This window comes from Cavia porcellus, unplaced genomic scaffold (genome assembly GCF_034190915.1).
Source record: "Cavia porcellus strain 051 isolate PalLab524CR breed Dunkin Hartley unplaced genomic scaffold, mCavPor4.1 scaffold_36, whole genome shotgun sequence".
Taxonomy (NCBI): Eukaryota; Metazoa; Chordata; class Mammalia; order Rodentia; family Caviidae; genus Cavia; species Cavia porcellus.
In genome coordinates, this window is record NW_026947519.1 from 9270491 (window position 1) to 9298087 (window position 27597).

The following is a 27597-nucleotide window of genomic DNA, read 5'->3' on the forward strand; positions in this document are numbered from 1 at the left end:
CCACATCCTTTGTTATTTATATTTTCTTATGCAGAAACACTTGCAGATGACTACAGCAACAGTTTCCCATTGGTGGAATTTCCACGGAGACACATGAAGTAATACTGCACAACTTCAAGTGAAGTGCACTGTCCCTTGACAATGGCAAGTCTGGGCAAACCTCTAGTAACTGAAAATCTTAGACAGTCTGAAAGTGAGTGAATGAAAATGGGCCTCTCCTCATTTAGACAGGGCCTCTCCTGAAGCACACATTTGTGGAAAAAGTAATTATGAGAGACGAATGAACTCCCAAAATGGAATGGAAATTTTCATGTTTAGGCCTAGAACGCTATGGCCTGGAGCCCTGTAGTTCTAACTGGATGAGCAAAGTGTGAGCAGAGATCAAAGTAAAACACACACCATTTAGGCAACTCGATATTTAACCAGGTGTCCAGAGTAGTGGCAAACTGTACTTGTGTCAATTTGCTCAAAACCTATCTTCACAAGAAAGTACATTCCAGCACGACCAGTGACTAGAGGAGGACAAATTTCAAAGGACTTGTAAAAAAAAGTCCAACACTGAATTTAGCACAACACTGAATTTAAATGAAAAGTAGCAGAGTCTGTTAGTCTTTCAAGTTTTAATAGGAGAAACATATAACATGTAATAGCTGTTACATGAATAACTTCAGAGCTTTTGGAGAGGTCTAAATCACTATGAGTGAGGGCTTCCCTGATTCCCAAAGTTAAAAATAGTAAAACAAACCATTTGAAAAACCAATCAACCAATTAAATACAAACACTAGGTCCAAAGGGTTTCACTGGTTTTAAAACCACTTATGGAATGCACAACTATTGACAAGGCTTACTCTGCATTCTGCTTTACTCAGGCCTGGTACATGAGCAACTGTGAAAGGAAAATTCAAAATGTTATGTGAAGTGACAATTTCATTGGTGAAACCATGACTCAATAGACATTTTCTCTTTTGAAACTTCGGACATTATCCATATATGTTCTCAAAGGGAAGGAATTCACAGGATTTAGATTGATATTTTTTTCACTATTTTGTGTTCCACCAGATTTATTTGAAGATCTCCTGTCCTGCATCCACGGCCCAATGCAGAAGGCCACACATAGGACAACCCACATGAGAACTTCACTGCTACAGCCTGATTAAATCACCATGAGAATATAATTTTCCTTTCATCATCAAAGATTTTTACATTAAATTAACCAGCTCTCTTGCTTTCCCATGTTTTTCCCTGGTTTTTGTACCTTGAAATGCATGTGCACTCTTCTCAGTCTTGATCTCCATCTTCCCCCGTATTTCCAAACATATTCATCTGGGAAACATGTCAAGATCTTATTCGGGGCTTGTTTCATTGTTTTCAAATATCTGCCCTTGAAATTCAACTTCCACCACTGTCTCTCATATCCAAAGCTATGTGCTTGCACAGGATTTCTGCTGAGAAATTTCACAGAAAGTTCTTATACTGCAGGAGAATGATTCCAGCAAGTCTTGACTGAATAGCTTTGGGAACAGGACTCAGCCAAATGACAGACATGACAAGGGAAAAGCATACGCTCAAGGATAGGACATGTCAGAGAACATCGGCCAGGCCCTGGCATATTTCATATCCCATTGAAAGTACATCCATGTGTAGATTGGCAAGCATTTCCATCCCCAAATTCTGAGCAATGAAGCCTTCATTGAGAATCCTGTGGCATACCAGGCCAAGAATATTCATCCTATTTAAATCTTGCCCTACAAGGTCCTCTGTGCCACTGAGGTCTCCATGGCAACGCCCAGCATTGTGACTCAGGTCTCCTACTGCACACTTGTATCCTAGAGCCTAAAGTCCAGCTCACAGTGGTGCTCAGCCAATCACAGCCCAGTGTGGTTGCCTGGCAACCACAAGCTTGTGGCTTTCTGTGAACTGTTTCAGCCCAACTCTGCAGCTTTCCACCTCATAAAACCACAGCCATTCCAATCATGCAGTATTTGATTAGCCTCTCTATGTTGCCTCAGAATTTTTTTTACAGTTGTAGTGATCAAGAAAATTTGACATATTTTGAGAAGTGGAGGGAAGTAATTGAAAGACCTTTTGGTCTGTCTGTGGTCGATGTGTTCCAAACTTGACTACCCCAGTCTTTTAAATTTTCAAACCTAGAGCCTAAAATCCACCTCACAGTGATGTTCAGTCAATCTCAGCCCAGTGTGGTTGCCTGGCAACCACAAGCCTGTGGATTTCTGTGAACAGTTTCAGCCCAACTCTGCAGCTTTCCACCTCATACAACCACAGCCATTCCAATCAGGCAGTATTTGATTCAACTCTCTAAGTTGCCTCAGAATTTTCTTCGAAGTTGTGGTGACCAAGCAAATTTGAAATATTTTGACAAGTGGAGGGAAGTAATTGGCTCTGTCTTTAGCTCTGTTGGTGGTACATGGGGTCCAAACCTGACTAGACCAGTCTATTCAATTTTCAAACTTAGAAAGCCAAATGTTTCAGGGGAGGAAAGAAAATGCCACAATGATTTGGGTTCTGCCAAGTTTCTGGTGGCTTGGGAAGCAAACCTGCAAACCATACATGCAGTCTCTGCTGGGTTACTGCCACCATGGTAGTATCAGTTAGCACTAAAAGCCAGCAACCAGAAGATGAGTCCCAAAATGAAAGTGAATCTTTGCAGTGCATGAATATTTGGAGTGCCTGCTTCAACTATCCAGCTTCCTCGGGGTTCACTTGTCTGCAATAGCTATTTCAAGGAGGTCTGCAGCCATTCCAGCATAACCCTGAACACTAAACATGCAGTACTAGATCAAAACCTAAACCAACATAATGCTAGAGAGCTTGTCACCAGCAGGTTTTCCCAGAATTCAAATGTAACATGGTGAAAGGGAAACCCTTAGAAAAGGGATGCAAATGCCACTTTCATTAAAAATCCCAGGTATTTTCTCATGGCATGGAATATTTAGACTCCACAACTCATGTAGTGAACCCCGGGACCTAGACCAAGTGTGTCTAGTTTTCTGTTGTCCTCTTTTTGGAAACAGCATCTTATGTAGTTGTTGAAAGAGGCCTTGAGATAAATTCGTAGCCCACGATGGACTGGAACTCCCAAGGATCCATCCACCTCAGCCCCCAGATTGCTGGGATTATAGGCATGAGTGACCATGCCAAGCATGTGCACAGAGATTCTTACATAATTTGTGAAATCCCACTACTGGTCTATAGGTAGCTTCTGTGTTTCAGACTTTAGGAATATTCCTCTCTTTGTTTTGGTTCCCCTTGTTGAGGTTTCCATTTCTATTGTGATAAGCTCCAAGGCCCCAGGCAAGGGGGTGGCTGCCCTTCCTCTGGTGTGTCCTTGAATGATTATAGCCCAGGTGAACAGGGTTCAAATATATTGGATCCTGTGCATTTGAAGAGGAAATGAGTAAAGATTCATGAGTTAATGTGGACATGCCAGGGAACTGAGGGGCCATGATAGAGACAAAACTTCAGGCCATGGCCTGAAGGCTCAGGCTTCTGTACCTCTAGCTTCTTGAATAGTGGGCCTGCTGAGCAATTGTGTGCTCTCAAATGTAATTTGATGGGTTTTGTTTTAATTGCTTTGGTTTTTTGCTTTGGTTTTTTACATGGAAGGAACCGTACCATGGTTTGAAGAAATTGGAGGGTCTTACCTAAGAGAAATTTGAAAAAAGGGACAATTCAGCAGCCAAGAATTCCTCAAATGCCCTTGGCTTTTAAAAAAATGTGACATAAAGTTGAGCATGTCATATCCATGTCTCTTTACAAAAGATTTTACCTCCTATTTGATAGGAATTTCTGTTTCTTTGAAAGGTTAACCTGCACTGAAATAAAGATTATCCCTCCATTCCTCATTCTGCTTGAAACCACATCCTTTGTTATTTATATTTTCTTATGCAGAAACACTTGGAGATGACTACAGCAAGAGTTTCCCATTGGTGGAATTTCCACGGAGACACATGAAGTAATACTGCACAACTTGAAGTGAAGTGCACTGTCCCTTGACAATGGCAAGTCTGGGCAAACCTCTAGTAACTGAAAATCTTAGAACGTCTGAAAGTGAGTGAATGAAAATGGGCCTCTCCTCATTTAGACAGGGCCTCTCCTGAAGCACACATTTGTGGAAAAAGTAATTATGAGAGACGAATGAACTCCCAAAATGGAATGGAAATTTTCATGTTTAGGCCTAGAATGCTATGGCCTGGAGCCCTGTAGTTCTAACTGGATGAGCAAAGTGTGAGCAGAGATCAAAGTAAAACACACACCATTTAGGCAACTCGATATTTAACCAGGTGTCCAGAGTAGTGGCAAACTGTACTTGTGTCAATTTGCTCAAATCCTATCTTCACAAGAAAGTACATTCCAGCACGACCAGTGACTAGAGGAGGACAAATTTCAAAGGACTTGTAAAAAAAAGTCCAACACTGAATTTAGCACAACACTGAATTTAGATGAAAAGTAGCAGAGTCTGTTAGTCTTTCAAGTTTTAATAGGAGAAACATATAACATGTAATAGCTGTTACATGAATAACTTCAGAGCTTTTGGAGAGGTCTAAATCACTATGAGTGAGGGCTTCCCTGACTCCCAAAGTTAAAAATAGTAAAACAAACCATTTGAAAAACCAATCAACCAATTAAATACAAACACTAGGTCCAAAGGGTTTCACTGGTTTTAAAACCACTTATGGAATGCACAACTATTGACAAGGCTTACTCTGCATTCTGCTTTACTCAGGCCTGGTACATGAGCAACTGTGAAAGGAAAATTCAAAATGTTATGTGAAGTGACAATTTCATTGGTGAAACCATGACTCAATAGACATTTTCTCTTTTGAAACTTCGGACATTATCCATATATGTTCTCAAAGGGAAGGAATTCACAGGATTTAGATTGATATTTTTTTCACTATTTTGTGTTCCACCAGATTTATTTGAAGATCTCCTGTCCTGCATCCACGGCCCAATGCAGAAGGCCACACATAGGACAACCCACATGAGAACTTCACTGCTACAGCCTGATTAAATCACCATGAGAATATAATTTTCCTTTCATCATCAAAGATTTTTACATTAAATTAACCAGCTCTCTTGCTTTCCCATGTTTTTCCCTGGTTTTTGTACCTTGAAATGCATGTGCACTCTTCTCAGTCTTGATCTCCATCTTCCCCCGTATTTCCAAACATATTCATCTGGGAAACATGTCAAGATCTTATTCGGGGCTTGTTTCATTGTTTTCAAATATCTGCCCTTGAAATTCAACTTCCACCACTGTCTCTCATATCCAAAGCTATGTGCTTGCACAGGATTTCTGCTGAGAAATTTCACAGAAAGTTCTTATACTGCAGGAGAATGATTCCAGCAAGTCTTGACTGAATAGCTTTGGGAACAGGACTCAGCCAAATGACAGACATGACAAGGGAAAAGCATACGCTCAAGGATAGGACATGTCAGAGAACATCTGCCAGGCCCTGGCATATTTCACATCCCATTGAAAGTACATCCATGTGTAGATTGGCAAGCATTTCCATCCCCAAATTCTGAGCAATGAAGCCTTCATTGAGAATCCTGTGGCATACCAGGCCAAGAATATTCATCCTATTTAAATCTTGCCCTACAAGGTCCTCTGTGCCACTGAGGTCTCCATGGCAACGCCCAGGATTGTGACTCAGGTCTCCTACTGCACACTTGTATCCTAGAGCCTAAAGTCCAGCTCACAGTGGTGCTCAGCCAATCACAGCCCAGTGTGGTTGCCTGGCAACCACAAGCTTGTGGCTTTCTGTGAACTGTTTCAGCCAAACTCTGCAGCTTTCCACCTCATAAAACCACAGCCATTCCAATCATGCAGTATTTGATTAGCCTCTCTATGTTGCCTCAGAATTTTTTTTACAGTTGTAGAGATCAAGAAAATTTGACATATTTTGAGAAGTGGAGGGAAGTAATTGAAAGACCTTTTGGTCTGTCTGTGGTCGATGTGTTCCAAACTTGACTACCCCAGTCTTTTAAATTTTCAAACCTAGAGCCTAAAATCCACCTCACAGTGATGTTCAGTCAATCTCAGCCCTGTGTGGTTGCCTGGCAACCACAATTCTGTGGATTTCTGTGAACAGTTTCAGCCCAACTCTGCAGCTTTCCACCTCATACAACCACAGCCATTCCAATCAGGCAGTATTTGATTCAACTCTCTAAGTTGCCTCAGAATTTTCTTCGAAGTTGTGGTGACCAAGCAAATTTGAAATATTTTGACAAGTGGAGGGAAGTAATTGGCTCTGTCTTTAGCTCTGTTGGTGGTACATGGGGTCAAAACCTGACTAGACCAGTCTATTCAATTTTCAAACTTAGAAAGCCAAATGTTTCAGGGGAGGAAAGAAAATGCCACAATGATTTGTGTTCTGCCAAGTTTCTGGTGGCTTGGGAAGGAAACCTGCAAACCATACATGCAGTCTCTGCTGGGTTACTGCCACCATGGTAGTATAAGTTAGCACTAAAAGCCAGCAACCAGAAGATGAGTCCCAAAATGAAAGTGAATCTTTGCAGTGCATGAATATTTGGAGTGCCTGCTTCAACTATCCAGCTTCCTCGGGGTTCACTTGTCTGCAATAGCTATTTCAAGGAGGTCTGCAGCCATTCCAGCATAACCCTGAACACTAAACATGCAGTACTAGATCAAAACCTAAACCAACATAATGCTAGATAGCTTGTCACCAGCAGGATTTCCCAGAATTCAAATGTAACATGGTGAAAGGGAAACCCTTAGAAAAGGGATGCAAATGCCACTTTCATTAAAAATCCCAGGTATTTTCTCATGGCATGGAATATTTAGACTCCACAACTCATGTAGTGAACCCCGGGACCTAGACCAAGTGTGTCTAGTTTTCTGTTGTCCTCTTTTTGGAAACAGCATCTTATGTAGTTGTTGAAAGAGGCCTTGAGATAAATTCGTAGCCCACGATGGACTGGAACTCCCAAGGATCCATCCACCTCAGCCCCCAGATTGCTGGGATTATAGGCATGAGCGACCATGCCAAGCATGTGCACAGAGATTCTTACATAATTTGTGAAATCCCACTACTGGTCTATAGGTAGCTTCTGTGTTTCAGACTTTAGGAATATTCCTGTCTTTGTTTTGGTTCCCCTTGTTGAGGTTTCCATTTCTATTGTGATAAGCTCCAAGGCCCCAGGCAAGGGGGTGGCTGCCCTTCCTCTGGTGTGTCCTTGAATGATTATAGCCCAGGTGAACAGGGTTCAAATATATTGGATCCTGTGCATTTGAAGAGGAAATGAGTAAAGATTCATGAGTTAATGTGGACATGCCAGGGAACTGAGGGGCCATGATAGAGACAAAGCTTCAGGCCATGGCCTGAAGGCTGAGGCTTCTGTACCTCTAGCTTCTTGAATAGTGGGCCTGCTGAGCAATTGTGTGCTCTCAAATGTAATTTGATGGGTTTTGTTTTAATTTCTTTGGTTTTTTGCTTTGGTTTTTTACATGGAAGGAACCGTACCATGATTTGCAGAAATTGGAGGGTCTTACCTAAGAGAAATTTGAAAAAAGGGACAATTCAGCAGCCAAGAATTCCTCAAATGCCCTTGGCTTTTAAAAAAATGTGACATAAAGTTGAGCATGTCATATCCATGTCTCTTTACAAAAGATTTTACCTCCTATTTGATAGGAATTTCTGTTTCTTTGAAAGGTTAACCTGCACTGAAATAAAGATTATCCCTCCATTCCTCATTCTGCTTGAAACCACATCCTTTGTTATTTATATTTTCTTATGCAGAAACACTTGGAGATGACTACAGCAAGAGTTTCCCATTGGTGGAATTTCCACGGAGACACATGAAGTAATACTGCACAACTTGAAGTGAAGTGCACTGTCCCTTGACAATGGCAAGTCTGGGCAAACCTCTAGTAACTGAAAATCTTAGATTGTCTGAAAGTGAGTGAATGAAAATGGGCCTCTCCTCATTTAGACAGGGCCTATCCTGAAGCACACATTTGTGGAAAAAGTAATTATGAGAGACGAATGAACTCCCAAAATGGAATGGAAATTTTCATGTTTAGGCCTAGAACGCTATGGCCTGGAGCCCTGTAGTTCTAACTGGATGAGCAAAGTGTGAGCAGAGATCAAAGTAAAACACACACCATTCAGGCAACTCGATATTTAACCAGGTGTCCAGAGTAGTGGCAAACTGTACTTGTGTCAATTTGCTCATATCCTGCTTAGGGAACAGGACTCAGCCAAATGACAGACATGACAAGGGAAAAGCATATGCTCAAGGATAGGACATGTCAGAGAACATCTGCCAGGCCCTGGCATATTTCATATCCCATTGAAAGTACATCCATGTGTATATTGGCAAGCATTTCCATCCCCAAATTCTGAGCAGTGAAGCCTTCAGTGAGAAACCTGTGGCATACCACCCAAGAATATTCATCCTATTTAAATCTTGCCCTAAAAGGTCCTCTGTGCCACTGGGGTCTCCATGGCAACGCCCAGCATTGTGACTCAGGTCTCCTACTGCACACTTGTATCCTAGAGCCTAAAGTCCAGCTCACAATGGTGCTCAGCCAATCACAGCCCAGTGTGGTTGCCTGGCAACCACAAGCTTGTGGCTTTCTGTAAACTGTTTCAGCCCAACTCTGCAGCTTTCCACCTCATACAACCACAGCCATTCCAATCATGCAGTATTTGATTAGCCTCTCTATGTTGCCTCAGAATTTTTTTTTTACAGTTGTAGTGATCAAGAAAATTTGACATATTTTGAGAAGTGGAGGGAAGTAATTGAAAGACCTTTTGGTCTGTCTGTGGTCGATGTGTTCCAAACTTGACTACACCAGTCTTTTAAATTTTCAAACCTAGAGCCTGTAATCTACCTCACAGTGATCTTCAGCCAATCTCAGCCCAGTGTGGTTGCCTGGCAACCACAAGTCTGTGGATTTCTGTGAACAGTTTCAGCCCAACTCTGCAGCTTTCCACCTCATACAACCACAGCCATTCCAATCAGGCAGTATTTGATTCACCTCTCTAAGTTGCCTCAGAATTTTCTTCGAAGTTGTGGTGACCAAGAAAATTTGACATATTTTGACAAGTGGAGGGAAGTAATTGGCTCTTTCTTTAGCTCTGTTGGTGGTACATGGGGTCCAAACCTGACTAGCCCAGTCTATTCAATTTTCAAACTTAGAAAGCCAAATGTTTCAGGGGAGGAAAGAAAATCCCACAATGATTTGTGTTCTGTCAAGTTTCTGGTGGCTTGGGAAGCAAACCTGCAAACCATACATGCAGTCTCTGCTGGATTACTGCCACCATGGTAGTATCAGTTAGCACTAAAACCAGCAACCAGAAGATGAGTCCCAAAATGAAAGTGAATCCTTGCATTGCATGAATATTTGGAGTGCCTGCTTCAACTATCCAGCTTCCTCGGGGTTCACTTGTCTGCAATAGCTATTTCAAGGAGGTCTGCAGCCATTCCAGCATAACCCTGAACACTAAACATGAGGTACTAGCTCAATACCTAAACCAACATAATGTTAGATACCTTGTCACCAGCAGGTTTTCCCAGAATTCAAATGTAACATGGTGAAAGGGAAACCCTTAGAAAAGGGATGCAAATGCCCCTTTCACTAAGAATCCCAGGTATTTTCTCATGGCATGGAATATTTAGACTCCACAACTCATGTAGTGAACCCTGGGAACTAGACGAAGTGTGTCTAGTTTTCTGTTGTCCTCATTTTGGAAACAGCATCTTATGTAGTTGTTGAAAGAGGCCTTGAGAAAAATTCGTAGCCCACGATGGACTGGAACTCCCAAGGATCCATCCACCTCAGCCCCCAGATTGCTGGGATTATAGGCATGAGCGACCATGCCAAGCATGTGCACAGAGATTCTTACATAATTTGTGAAATCCCACTACTGGTCTATAGGTAGCTTCTGTGTTTCAGGCTTTAGGAATATTCCTCTCTTTGTTTTGGCTCCCCTTGTTCAGGTTTCCATTTCTATTGTGATAAGCTCCAAGGCCCCAGGCAAGGGGGTGGCTGCCCTTCCTCTGGTGTGTCCTTGGATGATTACAGCCCAGGTGAACAGGGTTCAAATATATTGGATCCTGTGTATTTGAAGAGGAAATGAGTAAAGATTCATGAGTTAATGTGGACATGCCAGGGAATTGAGGGGCCATGATAGAGACAAAACTTCAGGCCATGGCCTGAAGGCTGAGGCTTCTGTACCTCTAGCTTCTTGAATAGTGGGCCTGCTGAGCAATTGTTTGCTCTCAAATATAATTTGATGGGTTTTGTTTTAATTTATTTTGTTTTTTGCTTTGGTTTTTTACATGGAAGGAACAGTACCATGGTTTGAAGAAACTGGAGTGTCTTACCTAAGAGAAATTTGAAAAAAAGGCACAATTCAGCAGCCAAGAATTTCTCAAATGCCCTTGGCTTTTTAAAAAATGTGACATAAAGTTGAGCATGTCATATCCATGTCTCTTTACAAAAGATTTTACATCCTATTTCATAGGAATTACTGTTTCTTTGAAAGGTCAACCTGCACTGAAATAAACATTACCCCACTTTTCCTCATACTGCTTGAAACCACATCCTTTGTTAATTATATTGTCTTACGCAGAAACACTTGGAGATGACTACAGCAAGAGTTTCCCATTGGTGGAATTTCCATGGAGACACATGAAGTAATACTGCACAACTTCAAGTGAAGTGCACTGTCCCATGACAATGGAAAGACTGGGCAAACCTCTAGTAACTGAAAATCTTAGAAAGCCGGAAAGTGAGTGAATGAAAATGGGCCTCTCCACATTTAGACAGGGCCTCTCCTGAAGCACACATTTGTGGAAAAAGTAATTATGAGAGACGAATGAACTCACAAAACGGAATGGAAATTTTCTTGTTTAGGCCTAGAACGCTATGGCCTGCAGCCCTGTGGTTCTAACTGGATGAGCAAAGTGTGAGCAGAGATCAAAGTAAAACACACACCATTCAGGCAACTCGATATTTAACCAGGTGTCCAGAGTAGTGGCAAACTGTACTTGTGTCAATTTGCTCATATCCTGTCTTCACAAGAAAGTACATTCCCGCACGACCAGTGAATAGAGGAGGACACATTTCAAAGGACTTGTAAAAAAAGTCCAACACTGAATTTAGCGCAACACTGAATTTAGATGAAAAGTAGCAGAGTCTGTTAGTCTTTCAAGTTTTAATAGGAGAAACTTATAACATGTAATAGCTGTTACATGAATAACTTCAGAGCTTTTGGAGAGGTCTAAATCACTATGAGTGAGGGCTTCCCTGACTCCCAAAGTTAAAAATAGTAAAACAAACAATTTGAAAAACCAATCAACCAATTAAATACAAACACTAGGTCCAAAGGGTGTCACTGGTTTTAAAACCACTTATGGAATGCACAACTATTGATGAGGCTTACTCTGCATTCTGCTTTACTCTGGCCCGGTACATGAGCAACTGTGAAAGCCAAATTCAAAATGTTATGTGAAGTGGCCATTTCATTGGTGAAACCATGACCCAATAGAACATTTTCTCTTTTGAAACTCCGGATATTATCCATAGATGTTCTCAAAGGGAAGGAATACACGGGATTTAGATTGATATTATTTTCACTATTTTGTGTTCCACCAGATTTATTTGAAGATCTCCTGTCCTGCATCCACTGCCCAATGCAGAAGGCCACACATAGGACAACCAACATGAGAACTTCACTGCTACAGCCTGATTAAATCACCATGAGAATATAATTTTCCTTTCATCATCAAAGATTTTTACATCAAATTAACCAGCTCTCTTGCTTTCCCATGTTTTTCCCTGGTTTTTGTACCTTCAAACGGGTGTTCACTCTTCTCAGTCTTGATCTCCATCTTCCCCCGTATTTCCAAACATATTCATCTGGGAAACATGTAAAGATCTTATTCGGGGCTTGTTTCATTGTTTTCAAATATCAGCCCTTGAAATTCAACTTCCACCACTGTCTCTCATATCCAAAGCTATGTGCTTGAGGAGAATTTCTGCTGAGAAATTTCACAGAAAGCTCTAATACTGCAGGTGAATGATTCCAGCAAGTCTTGACTGAATAGCTTAGGGAACAGGACTCAGCCAAATGACAGACATGACAAGGGAAAAGTATATGCTCTAGGATAGGAGATGTCAGAGAACATCTTCCAGGCCCTGGCATATTTCATATCCCATTGAAAGTACATCCATGTGTAGATTGGCAAGCATTTCCATCCCCAAATTCTGAGCAGTGAAGCCTTCAGTGAGAATCCTGTGGCATACCAGGCCAAGAATATTCATCTTATTTAAATCTTGCCCTACAAGGTCCTCTGTGCCACTGAGGTCTCCATGGCAACGCCCAGCATTGTGACTCAGGTCTCCTACTGCACACTTGTATCCTAGAGCCTAAAGTCCAGCTCACAATGGTGGTCAGCCAATCACAGCCCAGTGTGGTTGCCTGGCAACCACAAGCTTGTGGCTTTCTATGAACTGTTTCAGCCCAACTCTGCAGGTTTCCACCTCATACAACCACAGCCATTCCAATCATGCAGTATTTGATTAGCCTCTCTATGTTGCCTCAGAATATTTTTACAGTTGTAGTGATCAAGAAAATTTGACATATTTTGAGAAGTGGAGGGAAGTAATTGAAAGAACTTTTGGTCTGTCTGTGGTTGATGTGTTCCAAACTTGACTACCCCAGTCTTTTAAATTTTCAAACCTAGAGCCTAAAATCCACCTCACAGTGATGTTCAGCCATTCTCAGCCCAGTGTGGTTGCCTGGCAACCACAAGCCTGTGGATTTCTGTGAACAGTTTCAGCCCAACTCTGCAGCTTTCCACCTCATACAACCACAGCCATTCCAATCAGGCTGTATTTGATTCACCTCTCTACGTTGCCTCAGAATTTTCTTCGAAGTTGTGGTGACCAAGAAAATTTGACATATTTTGACAAGTGGAGGGAAGTAATTGGCTCTTTCTTTAGCTCTGTTGGTGGTACATGGGGTCCAAACCTGACTAGCCCAGTCTATTCAATTTTCAAACTTAGAAAGCCAAATGTTTCAGGGGAGGAAAGAAAATCCCACAATGATTTGTGTTCTGTCAAGTTTCTGGTGGCTTGGGAAGCAAACCTGCAAACCATACATGCAGTCTCTGCTGGATTACTGCCACCATGGTAGTATCAGTTAGCACTAAAACCAGCAACCAGAAGATGAGTCCCAAAATGAAAGTGAATCCTTGCAGTGCATGAATATTTGGAGTGCCTGCTTCAACTATCCAGCTTCCTCGGGGTTCACTTGTCTGCAATAGCTATTTCAAGGAGGTCTGCAGCCATTCCAGCATAACCCTGAACACTAAACATGAGGTACTAGCTCAATACCTAAACCAACATAATGTTAGATACCTTGTCACCAGCAGGTTTTCCCAGAATTCAAATGTAACATGGTGAAAGGGAAACCCTTAGAAAAGGGATGCAAATGCCCCTTTCACTAAGAATCCCAGGTATTTTCTCATGGCATGGAATATTTAGACTCCACAACTCATGTAGTGAACCCTGGGAACTAGACCAAGTGTGTCTAGTTTTCTGTTGTCCTCATTTTGGAAACAGCATCTTATGTAGTTGTTGAAAGAGGCCTTGAGAAAAATTCGTAGCCCACGATGGACTGGAACTCCCAAGGATCCATCCACCTCAGCCCCCAGATTGCTGGGATTATAGGCATGAGCGACAATGCCAAGCATGTGCACAGAGATTCTTACATAATTTGTGAAATCCCACTACTGGTCTATAGGTAGCTTCTGTGTTTCAGGCTTTAGGAATATTCCTCTCTTTGTTTTGGCTCCCCTTGTTCAGGTTTCCATTTCTATTGTGATAAGCTCCAAGGCCCCAGGCAAGGGGGTGGCTGCCCTTCCTCTGGTGTGTCCTTGGATGATTACAGCCCAGGTGAACAGGGTTCAAATATATTGGATCCTGTGTATTTGAAGAGGAAATGAGTAAAGATTCATGAGTTAATGTGGACATGCCAGGGAATTGAGGGGCCATGATAGAGACAAAACTTCAGGCCATGGCCTGAAGGCTGAGGCTTCTGTACCTCTAGCTTCTTGAATAGTGGGCCTGCTGAGCAATTGTGTGCTCTCAAATATAATTTGATGGGTTTTGTTTTAATTTATTTTGTTTTTTGCTTTGGTTTTTTACATGGAAGGAACAGTACCATGGTTTGAAGAAACTGGAGTGTCTTACCTAAGAGAAATTTGAAAAAAAGGGACAATTCAGCAGCCAAGAATTTCTCAAATGCCCTTGGCTTTTTAAAAAATGTGACATAAAGTTGAGCATGTCATATTCATGTCTCTTTACAAACGATTTTACCTCCTATTTCATAGGAATTACTGTTTCTTTGAAAGGTCAACCTGCACTGAAATAAACATTACCCCACTTTTCCTCATACTGCTTGAAACCACATCCTTTGTTAATTATATTGTATTACGCAGAAACACTTGGAGATGACTACAGCAAGAGTTTCCCATTGGTGGAATTTCCATGGAGACACATGAAGTAATACTGCACAACTTCAAGTGAAGTGCACTGTCCCATGACAATGGAAAGACTGGGCAAACCTCTAGTAACTGAAAATCTTAGAAAGCCGGAAAGTGAGTGAATGAAAATGGGCCTCTCCACATTTAGACAGGGCCTCTCCTGAAGCACACATTTGTGTAAAAAGTAATTATGAGAGACGAATGAACTCACAAAACGGAATGGAAATTTTCTTGTTTAGGCCTAGAACGCTATGGCCTGCAGCCCTGTGGTTCTAACTGGATGAGCAAAGTGTGAGCAGAGATCAAAGTAAAACACACACCATTCAGGCAACTCGATATTTAACCAGGTGTCCAGAGTAGTGGCAAACTGTACTTGTGTCAATTTGCTCATATCCTGTCTTCACAAGAAAGTACATTCCAGCACGACCAGTGAATAGAGGAGGACACATTTCAAAGGACTTGTAAAAAAAGTCCAACACTGAATTTAGCGCAACACTGAATTTAGATGAAAAGTAGCAGAGTCTGTTAGTCTTTCAAGTTTTAATAGGAGAAACTTATAACATGTAATAGCTGTTACATGAATAACTTCAGAGCTTTTGGAGAGGTCTAAATCACTATGAGTGAGGGCTTCCCTGACTCCCAAAGTTAAAAATAGTAAAACAAACAATTTGAAAAACCAATCAACCAATTAAATACAAACACTAGGTCCAAAGTGTTTCACTGGTTTTAAAACCACTTATGGAATGCACAACTATTGATGAGGCTTACTCTGCATTCTGCTTTACTCAGGCCCGGTACATGAGCAACTGTGAAAGCCAAATTCAAAATGTTATGTGAAGTGGCCATTTCATTGGTGAAACCATGACCCAATAGAACATTTTCTCTTTTGAAACTCCGGATATTATCCATAGATGTTCTCAAAGGGAAGGAATACACGGGATTTAGATTGATATTATTTTCACTATTTTGTGTTCCACCAGATTTATTTGAAGATCTCCTGTCCTGCATCCACTGCCCAATGCAGAAGGCCACACATAGGACAACCAACATGAGAACTTCACTGCTACAGCCTGATTAAATCACCATGAGAATATAATTTTCCTTTCATCATCAAAGATTTTTACATCAAATTAACCAGCTCTCTTGCTTTCCCATGTTTTTCCCTGGTTTTTGTACCTTCAAACGGGTGTTCACTCTTCTCAGTCTTGATCTCCATCTTCCCCCGTATTTCCAAACATATTCATCTGGGAAACATGTAAAGATCTTATTCGGGGCTTGTTTCATTGTTTTCAAATATCAGCCCTTGAAATTCAACTTCCACCACTGTCTCTCATATCCAAAGCTATGTGCTTGAGGAGAATTTCTGCTGAGAAATTTCACAGAAAGCTCTAATACTGCAGGTGAATGATTCCAGCAAGTCTTGACTGAATAGCTTAGGGAACAGGACTCAGCCAAATGACAGACATGACAAGGGAAAAGTATAGGCTCTAGGATAGGAGATGTCAGAGAACATCTTCCAGGCCCTGGCATATTTCATATCCCATTGAAAGTACATCCATGTGTAGATTGGCAAGCATTTCCATCCCCAAATTCTGAGCAGTGAAGCCTTCAGTGAGAATCCTGTGGCATACCAGGCCAAGAATATTCATCTTATTTAAATCTTGCCCTACAAGGTCCTCTGTGCCACTGAGGTCTCCATGGCAACGCCCAGCATTGTGACTCAGGTCTCCTACTGCACACTTGTATCCTAGAGCCTAAAGTCCAGCTCACAATGGTGGTCAGCCAATCACAGCCCAGTGTGGTTGCCTGGCAACCGCAAGCTTGTGGCTTTCTATGAACTGTTTCAGCCCAACTCTGCAGGTTTCCACCTCATACAACCACAGCCATTCCAATCATGCAGTATTTGATTAGCCTCTCTATGTTGCCTCAGAATATTTTTACAGTTGTAGTGATCAAGAAAATTTGACATATTTTGAGAAGTGGAGGGAAGTAATTGAAAGAACTTTTGGTCTGTCTGTGGTTGATGTGTTCCAAACTTGACTACACCAGTCTTTTAAATTTTCAAACCTAGAGCCTAAAATCCACCTCACAGTGATGTTCAGCCATTCTCAGCCCAGTGTGGTTGCCTGGCAACCACAAGCCTGTGGATTTCTGTGAACAGTTTCAGCCCAACTCTGCAGCTTTCCACCTCATACAACCACAGCCATTCCAATCAGGCAGTATTTGATTCACCTCTCTAAGTTGCCTCAGAATTTTCTTCGAAGTTGTGGTGACCAAGAAAATTTGACATATTTTGACAAGTGGAGGGAAGTAATTGGCTCTGTCTTTAGCTCTGTTGGTGGTACATGGGGTCCAAACCTGACTAGCCCAGTGTATTCAATTTTCAAACTTAGAAAGCCAAATGTTTCAGGGGAGGAAAGAAAATCCCACAATGATTTGTGTTCTGTCAAGTTTCTGGTGGCTTGGAAAGCAAACCTGCAAACCATACATGCAGTCTCTGCTGGATTACTGCCACCATGGTAGTATCAGTTAGCACTAAAAGCCAGCAACCAGAAGATGAGTCCCAAAATGAAAGTGAATCCTTGCAGTTCATGAATATTTGGAGTGCCTGCTTTAACTATCCAGCTTCCTCGGGGTTCACTTGTCTGCAATAGCTATTTCAAGGAGGTCTGCAGCCATTCCAGCATAACCCTGAACACTAAACATGAGGTACTAGCTCAATACCTAAACCAACATAATGCTAGATAGCTTGTCACCAGCAGGTTTTCCCAGAATTCAAATGTAACATGGTGAAAGGGAAACCCTTAGAAAAGGGATGCAAATGCCCCTTTCACTAAAAATCCCAGGTATTTTCTAATGGCATGGAATATTTAGACTCCACAACTCATGTAGTGAACCCTGGGACCTAGACCAAGTGTGTCTAGTTTTCTGTTGTCCTCTTTTTGGAAACAGCATCTTATGTAGTTGTTGAAAGAGGCCTTGAGATAAATTCGTAGCCCACGATGGACTGGAACTCCCAAAGATCCATCCACCTCAGCCCCCAGATTGCTGGGATTATAGGCTTGAGCGACCATGCAAAGCATGTGCACAGAGATTCTTACATAATTTGTGAAATCCCACTACTGGTCTATAGATAGCTTCTGTGTTTCAGGCTTTAGGAATATTCCTCTCTTTGTTTTGGCTCCCCTTGTTCAGGTTTCCATTTCTATTGTGATAAGCTCCAAGGCCCCAGGCAAGGGGGTGGCTGCCCTTCCTCTGGTGTGTCCTTGGATGATTACAGCCCAGGTGAACAGGGTTCCAATATATTGGATCCTGTGTATTTGAAGAGGAAATGAGTAAAGATTCATGAGTTAATGTGGACATGGCAGGGAACTGAGGGGCCATGATAGAGAAAAAACTTCAGGCCATGGCGTGAAGGCTGAGGCTTCTGTACCTCTAGCTTCTTGAATAGTGGGCCTGCTGAGCAATTGTGTGCTCCCAAATGTAATTTGATGGGTTTTGTTTTAATTTATTTTGTTTTTTGCTTTGGTTTTTTACATGGAAGGAACAGTACCATGGTTTGAAGAAACTGGAGTGTCTTACCTAAGAGAAATTTGAAGAAAAGGGACAATTCAGCAGCCAAGAATTTCTCAAATGCCCTTGGCTTTTTAAAAAATGTGACATAAAGATGAGCATGTCATATCCATGTCTCTTTACAAAAGATTTTACCTCCTATTTCATAGGAATTACTGTTTCTTTGAAAGGTCAACCTGCACTGAAATAAACATTATCCCACTTTTCCTCATACTGCTTGAAACCACATCCTTTGTTAATTATATTGTCTTACGCAGAAACACTTGGAGATGACTACAGCAAGAGTTTCCCATTGGTGGAATTTCCACGGAGACACATGAAGTAATACTGCACAACTTCAAGTGAAGTGCACTGACCCATGACAATGGAAAGACTGGGCAAACCTCTAGTAACTGAAAATCTTAGAAAGCCTGAAATTGAGTGAATGAAAATGGGCCTCTCCTGATTTAGACAGGGCCTCTCCTGAAGCACACATTTGTGGAAAAAGTAATTATGAGAGACGAATGAACTCCCAAAACGGAATGGAAATTTTCTTGTTTAGGCCTAGAACGCTATGGCCTGGAGCCCTGTGGTTCTAACTGGATGAGAAAAGTGTGAGCAGAGATCAAAGTAAAACACACACCATTTAGGCAAATCGATATTTAACCAGGTGTCCAGAGTAGTGGCAAACTGTACTTGTGTCAATTTGCTCATATCCTGTCTTCACAAGAAAGTACATTCCAGCACGACCAGTGACTAGAGGAGGACACATTTCAAAGGACTTGTAAAAAAAAAGTCCAACACTGAATTTAGCGCAACACTGAATTTAGATGAAAAGTAGCAGTGTCTGTTAGTCTTTCAAGTTTTAATAGGAGAAACTTATAACATGTAATAGCTGTTACATGAATAACTTCAGAGCTTTTGGAGAGGTCTAAATCACTATGAGGGAGGGCTTCCCTGACTCCCAAAGTTAAAAATAGTAAAACAAACAATTTGAAAAACCAATCAACCAATTAAATACAAACACTAGGTCCAAAGGGTTTCACTGGTTTTAAAACCACTTATGGAATGCACAACTATTGATGAGGCTTACTCTGCATTCTGCTTTACTCAGGCCCGGTACATGAGCAACTGTGAAAGCAAAATTCAAAATGTTATCTGAAGTGGCCATTTCATTGGTGAAACCATGACCCAATAGAACATTTTCTCTTTTGAAACTCCGGATATTATCCATAGATGTTCTCAAAGGGAAGGAATACACTGGATTTAGATTGATATTTTTTTCACTATTTTGTGTTCCACCAGATTTATTTGAAGATCTCCTGTCCTGCATCCACTGCCCAATGCAGAAGGCCACACATAGGACAACCAACATGAGAACTTCACTGCTACAGCCTGATTAAATCACCATGAGAATATAATTTTCCTTTCATCATCAAAGATTTTTACATCAAATTAACCAGCTCTCTTGCTTTCCCATGTTTTTCCCTGGTTTTTGTACCTTGAAACGGGTGTTCATTCTTCTCAGTCTTGATCTCCATCTTCCCCAGTATTTCCAAACATATTCATCTGGGAAACATGTAAAGATCTTATTCGGGGCTTGTTTCATTGTTTTCAAATATCTGCCCTTGAAATTCAACTTCCACCACTGTCTCTCATATCCAAAGCTATGTGCTTGCAGAGGATTTCTGCTGAGAAATTTCACAGAAAGCTCTTATACTGCAGGTGATTCATTCCAGCAAGTCTTGACTGAATAGCTTAGGGAACAGTACTCAGCCAAATGACAGACATGACAATGGAAAAGAATATGCTCAAAGATAGGACATGTCAGAGAACATCTGCCGGGTCCTGGCATATTTCATATCCCATTGAAAGTACATCCATGTGTAGATTGGCAAGCATTTCCATCCCCAAATTCTGAACAGTGAAGCCTTCAGTGAGAATCCTGTGGCATACCAGGCCAAGAATATTCATCCTATTTAAATCTTGCCCTACAAGGTCCTTGTGCCACTGAGGTCTCCATGGCAACGCCCAGCATTGTGACTCAGGTCTCCTACTGCACATTTGTATCCTAGAGCCTAAAGTCCAGCTCACAATGGTGCTCAGCAAATCACAGCCCAGTGTGGTTGCCTGGAAACCACAAGCTTGTGGCTATCTGTGAACTGTTTCACCTCAACTCTGCAGCTTTCCACCTCATACAACCACAGCCATTCCAATCATGCAGTATTCGATTACCCTCTCTATGTTGCCTCAGAATTTTTTTTACAGTTGTAGTGATCAAGAAAATTTGACATATTTTGAGAAGTGGAGGGAAGTAATTGAAAGACATTTTGGTCTGTCTGTGGTCGATGTCTTCCAAACTTGACTACACCAGTCTTTTAAATTTTCAAACCTAGAGCCTAAAATCCACCTCACAGTGATGTTCAGCCATTCTCAGCCCAGTGTGGTTGCCTGGCAACCACAAGCCTGTGGATTTCTGCAAACAGTTTCAGCCCAACTCTGAAGCTTTCCACCTCATACAACCACAGCCATTCCAATCAGGAAGTATTTGATTCACCTCTCTAAGTTGCCTCAGAATTTTCTTTGAAGTTGTGGTGACCAAGAAAATTTGACATATTTTGACAAGTGGAGGGAAGTAATTGGCTCTGTCTTTAGCTCTGTTGGTGGAACATGGCGTCCAAACCTGACTAGCCCAGTCTATTCAATTTTCAAACCTAGAAAGCCAAATATTTCAGGGGATAAAAGAAAATGCCACAATGATTTGGGTTCTGTCAAGTTTCTGGTGGCTTGGGAAGCAAACCTGCAAACCATATGTGCAGTCTCTGCTGGATTACTGCCACCATGGTAGTATCAGTTAGCACTAAAAGCCAGCAACCAGAAGATGAGTCCCAAAATGAAAGTGAATCCTTGCAGTGCATGAATATTTGGAGTGCCTGCTTCAACTATCCAGCTTCCTCGGGGTTCACTTGTCTGCAATAGCAATTAAAAGGAGGTCTGCAGCCATTCCAGCATAACCCTGAACACTAAACATGAGGTACTAGCTCAATACCTAAATCAACTTAATGCTAGACAGCTTGTCACCAGCAGGTTTTCCCAGAATTCAAATGTAACATGGTGAAAGAGAAACCCAAAGAAAAGGGATGCTAATTCCCCTTTCACTAAAAATCCCAGGTATTTTCTCATGGCATGGAATATTTAGACTCCACAACTCATGTAGTGAACCCCGGGACCTAGACCAAGTGTGTCTAGTTTTCTGTTGTCCTCTTTTTGGAAACAGCATCTTATGTAGTTTTTGAAAGAGGCCTTGAGATAAATTCGTAGCCCACAATGGACTGGAACTCAAAAGGATCCATCCACCTCAGCCATCAGATTGCTGGGATTATAGGCATGAGCGACCATGCCAAGCATGTGCACAGAGATTCTTACATAATTTTTGAAATCCCACTACTGGTCTATAGGTAGCTTCTGTATTTCAGGCTTTAGGAATATTCCTCTCTTTGTTTTGGCTCCCCTTGTTCAGGTTTCCATTTCTATTGTGATAAGCTCCAAGGCCCCAGGCAAGGGGGTGGCTGCCCTTCCTCTGGTGTGTTCTTGGATGATTACAGCCCAGGTGAACAGGGTTCAAATATATTGCATCCTGTGCATTTGAAGAGGAAATGAGTAAAGATTCATGGGTTAATGTGGACATGTCAGGGAATTGAGGGTCCATGATAGAGACAAAACTTCAGGCCATGGGCTGAAGGCTGAGGCTTCTGTACCTCTAGCTTCTTGAATAGTGGTCCTGCTGAGCAATTGTGTGCTCTCAAATGTAATTTGATGGGTTTTGTTTTAATTTATTTTGCTTTTTGCTTTGTTTTTTTACATGGATGGAACAGTACCATGGTTTGAAGAAACTGGAGTGTCTTATCTAAGAGAAATTTGAAAAAAGGGACAATTCAGCCGCCAAGAATTTCTCAAATGCCCTTGGCTTTTTAAAAAATGTGACATAACGTTGAGCATGTCATATCCATGTCTCTTTACAAAAGATTTTACCTCCTATTTCATAGGAATTACTGTTTCTTTGAAAGGTCAACCTGCACTGAAATAAAGATTATCCCTCCATTACTCATTCTGCTTGAAACCACAATCTTTGTTAGTTATATTTTCTTCCACAGAAACACTTGGAGATGACTACAGCAAGAGTTTCCCATTGGTGGAATTTCCATGGACACAGATGCAGTAATACTGCACAACTTCAAGTGAAGTGCACTGTCCCTTGACATTGGCAAGTCTGGGCAAACCTCTAGTAACTGAAAATCTTAGAAAGTCTGAAAGTGAGTGAATGAAAATGGGCCTCTCCACATTTAGACAGGGACGCTCCTGAAGCATACATTTGTGGAAAAAGTAATTATGAGAGACGAATGAACTTCCAAAACGGAATGGAAATTTTCTTGTTTAGGCCTAGAATGCTATGGCCTGGAGCACTGTGGTTCTAACTGGATGAGCAAAGTGTGAGAAGAGATCAAATAAAACACACACCATTTAGGCAACTCGATATTTAACCAGGTGTCCAGAGTAGTGGCAAACTGTACTTGTGTCAATTTGCTCAAATCCTGTCTTCACAAGAAAGTACATTCCAGCACGACCAGTGACTAGAGGAGGACACATTTCAAAGGACTTGTAAAAAAAAAGTCCAACACTGAATTTAGCGCAACACTGAATTTAGATGAAAAGTAACAGAGTCTGTTAGTCTTTCAAGTTTTAATAGGAGAAACTTATAACATGTAAAAGCTGTTACATGAATAACTTCAGAGCTTTTTTAGAGGTCTAAATCACTATGAGTGGGGGCTTCCCTGACTCCCATAGTTAAAAATAGTAAAACAAACAATTTGAAAAACCAATCAAACAATTAAATACAAACACTAGGTCCAAAGGGTTTCACTGGTTTTAAAACAACTTATGGAATGCACAACTATTGATGAGGCTTACTCTGCATTCTGCTTTACTCAGGCCCGGTACATGAGCAACTGTGAAAGCAAAATTCAAAATGCTATGTGAAGTGACCATTTCATTGGTGAAACCATGACCCAATAGAACATTTTCTCTTTTGAAATTCCAGATATTATCCATATATGTTCTCAAAGGGAAGGAATACACAGGATTTAGATTGATATTTTTTTCACTATTTTGTGTTCCACCAGATTTATTTGAAGATCTCCTGTCCTGCATCCACTGCCCAATGCAGAAGGCCACACATAGGACAAGCAACATGAGAACTTCACTGCTACACCCTGATTAAATCACCATGAGAATATAATTTTCCTTTCATCATCAAAGATATTTTTTTGTCTTTTTCCTTTTTATCGGTACTGGGGATCGAACCCATGACTGCCTGCTTGCAAGGCAGGCGCTTATGCCGCTGAGCTAAATCCCCAGCCCCAATCATCAAAGATTTTTAAATCAAATTAACCAGCTCTCTTGCTTTCCCATGTTTTTCCCTGGTTTTTGTACCTTGAAATGGGTGTTCACTCTTCTCAGTCTTGATCTCCATCTTCCCCCGTATTTCCAAACATATTCATCTGGGAAACATGTCAAGATCTTATTCGGGGCTTGTTTCATTGTTTTCAGATATCTGCCCTTGAAATTCAACTTCCACCACTGTCTCTCATATCCAAAGCTATGTGCTTGCACAGGATTTCTGCTGAGAAATTTCACAGAAAGCTCTTATACTGCAGGTGAATGATTCTAGCAAGTCTTGACTGAATAGCTTAGGGAAAAGGACTCAGCCAAATGACAGACATGACAAGGGAAAAGCATATGCTCAGGATAGGACATGTCAGAGAACATCTGCCAGGCCCTGGCATATTTCATATCCCATTGAAAGTATATCCAAGTGTAGATTGGCAAGCATTTCCATCCCCAAATTCTGAGCAGTGAAGCCTTCAGTGAGAATCCTGTGGCATACCAGGCCAAGAATATTCATCCTATTTAAATCTTGCCCTACAAGGTCCTCTGTGACACTGAGGTCTCCATGGAAACGCCCAGCATTGTGACTCAGGTCTCCTACAGCACACTTGTATCCTAGAGCCTAAAGTCCAGCTCACAATGGTGCTCAGCCAATCACAGCCCAGTGTGGTTGACTGGCAACCACAACCTTGTGGATTTCTGTGAACTGTTTCAGCCCAACTCTGCAGCTTTCCACCTCATACAACCACAGCCATTCCAATCATGCAGTATTTGATTAGCCTCTCTATGTTGCCTCAGAATTTTTTTTTACAGTTGTAGTGATCAAGAAAATTTGACATATTTTGAGAAGTGGAGGGAAGTAATTGAAAGACCTTTTGGTCTGACTGTGGTCGATGTGTTCCAAACATGACTACCCCAGTCTTTTAAATTTTCAAACCTAGAGCCTAAAATCCACCTCACAGTGATTTTCAGCCAATCTCAGCCCAGTGTGGTTGCCTGGCAACCACAAGCCTGTGGATTTCTGTGAACAGTTTCAGCCCATCTCTGCAGCTTTCCACCTCATACAACCACAGCCATTCCAATCAGGCAGTATTTGATTCACCTCTCTAAGTTGCCTCAGAATTTTCTTCGAAGTTGTGGTGACCAAGAAAATTTGACATATTTTGACAAGTGGAGGGAAGTAATTGGCTCTGTCTTTAGCTCTGTTGGTGGTACATGGGATCCAAACCTGACTAGCCCAGTCTATTCAATTTTCAAACTTAGAAAGCCAAATGTTTCAGGGGAGGAAAGAAAATGCCACAATGATTTGTGTTCTGCCAAGTTTCTGGTGGCTTGGGAAGCAAACTTGCAAACCATACATGCAGTCTCTGCTGGATTACTGCCACCATGGTAGTATCAGTTAGCACTAAAAGCCAGCAACCAGAAGATGAGTCCCAAAATGAAAGTGAATCTTTGCAGTGCATGAATATTTGGAGTGCCTGCTTCAACTATCCAGCTTCCTCGGGGTTCACTTGTCTGCAATAGCTATTTCAATGAGGTCTGCAGCCATTCCAGCATAACCCTGAACACTAAACATGCAGTACTAGATCAACACCTAAACCACCATAATGCTAGATAGCTTGTCACCAGCAGGTTTTCCAAGAATTCAAATGTAACATGGTGAAAGGGAAACCCTTAGAAAAGGGATGCAAATGCCCCTTTCACTAAAAATCCCAGGTATTTTCTCATGGCATGGAATATTTACACTCCACATCTCATGTAGTGAACCCCGGGACCTAGACCAAGTGTGTCTAGTTTTCTGTTGTCCTCTTTTTGGAAACAGCATCTTATGTAGTTGTTGAAAGAGGCCTTGAGATAAATTCGTAACCCATGATGGACTGGAACTCCCAAGGATCCATCAGCCTCAGCCCCCAGATTTGCTGGGATTATAGGCATAAGCGACCATGCCAAGCATGTGCACAGAGATTCTTACATAATTTGTGAAATCCCACTACTGGTCTATAGGTAGCTTCTGTGTTTCAGGCTTTAGGAATATTCCTCTCTTTGTTTTGGCTCCCCTAGTTCAGGTTTCCATTTCTATTGTGATAAGCTCCAAGGCCCCAGACAAGGGGGTGGCTGCCCTTCCTCTGGTGTGTCCTTGGATGATTACAGCCCAGGTGAACAGGGTTCAAATATATTGGATCCTGTGCATTTGAAGAGGAAATGAGTAAAGATTCATGAGTTAATGTGGACATGCCAGGGAACTGAGGGGCCATGATAGAGACAAAACTTCAGGCCATGGCCTGAAGGCTGAGGCTTCTGTACCTCTAGCTTCTTGAATATTGTGCCTGCTGAGCAATTGTGTGATCTCAAATGTAATTTGATGGGTTTTGTTTTAATTTATTTTGTTTTTTGCTTTGGTTTTTTACATGGAAGGAACAGTACCATGTTTTGAAAAACTGGAGTGTCTTACCTAAGAGAAATTTGAAAAAAGGGACAATTCAGCAGCCAAGAATTTCTCAAATGTCCTTGGCTTTTTAAAAAATGTGACATAACGTTGAGCATGTCATATCCATGTCTCTTTACAAAAGATTTTACCTCCTATTTCATAGGAATTACTGTTTCTTTGAAAGGTCAACCTGCACTGAAATAAAGATTATCCCTCCATTAATCATTATGCTTGAAACCACATCCTTTGTGAGTTATATTGTCTTACGCAGAAACACTTGGAGATGACTATAGCAAGAGTTTCCCATTTGTGGAATTTCCACGGAGAAACATGGAGTAATACTGCACGACTTCAAGTGAAGTGCACTGTCCCTTGACAATGGCAAGTCTGGGCAAACCTCAAGTAACTGAAAATCTTAGAAAGTCTGAAAGTGAGTGAATGAAAATGGGCCTCTCCACATTTAGACAGGGACTCTCCTGAAGCACACATTTGTGAAAAAAGTAATTATGAGAGACGAATGAACTCCCAAAACGGAATGGAAATTTTCTTGTTTAGGCCTAAAACGCTATTGTCTGGAGCCCTGTGGTTCTAACTGGCTGAGCAAAGTGTGAGCAGAGATCAAAGTAAAACACACACCATTTAGGCAACTGGATATTTAACCAGGTGTCCAGAGTAGTGGCAAACTGTACTTGTGTCAATTTGCTCAAATCCTGTCTTCACAAGAAAGTACATTCCAGCACGACCAGTGACTAGAGGAGGACACATTTCAAAGGACTTGAAAAAAAAAAGTCCAACACTGAATTTAGCGCAACACTGAATTTAGATGAAAAGTAGCAGAGTCTGTTAGTCTTTCAAGTTTTAATAGGAGGAACTTATAACATGTAATAGTTGTTACATGAATAACTTCAGAGCTTTTAGAGAGGTCTAAATCACTATGAGTGAGGGCTTCCCTGACTCCCAAAGTTAAAAATAGTAAAACAAACAATTTGAAAAACCAATCAACCAATTAAATACAAAAACTAGGTTGAAAGGGTTTCAGTGGTTTTAAAACCACTTATGGAATACACAACTATTGATGACGCTTACTCTGCATTCTGCTTTACTCAGGCCGGGTACATGAGCAACTATGAAAGCAAAATTCAAAATGTTACATGAATTGACCATTTCATTGGTGAAACCATGACCCAATAGACATTTTCTCTTTTGAAACTCCGGACATTATCCATATATGTCCTCAAAGGGAAGGAATACACAGGATTTTGATTGATATTTTTGTCAGTATTTTGTGTTCCACCAGATTTATTTGAAGATCTCCTGTCCTGCATCCACTGCCCAATGCAGAAGGCCACACATAGGACAACCAACATGAGAACTTCACTGCTACAGCCTGATTAAATCACCATGAGAATATAATTTTCCTTTCATCATCAAAGATTTTTACATCAAATTAACCAGCTCTCTTGCTTTCCCATGTTTTTCCCTGGTTTTTGTACCTTGAAATGGGTGTTCACTCTTCTCAGTCTTGATCTCCATCTTCCCCCGTATTTCCAAACATATTCATCTGGGAAACATGTCAAGATCTTATTCGGGGCTTGTTTCATTGTTTTCAAATATCTGCCCGTGAAATT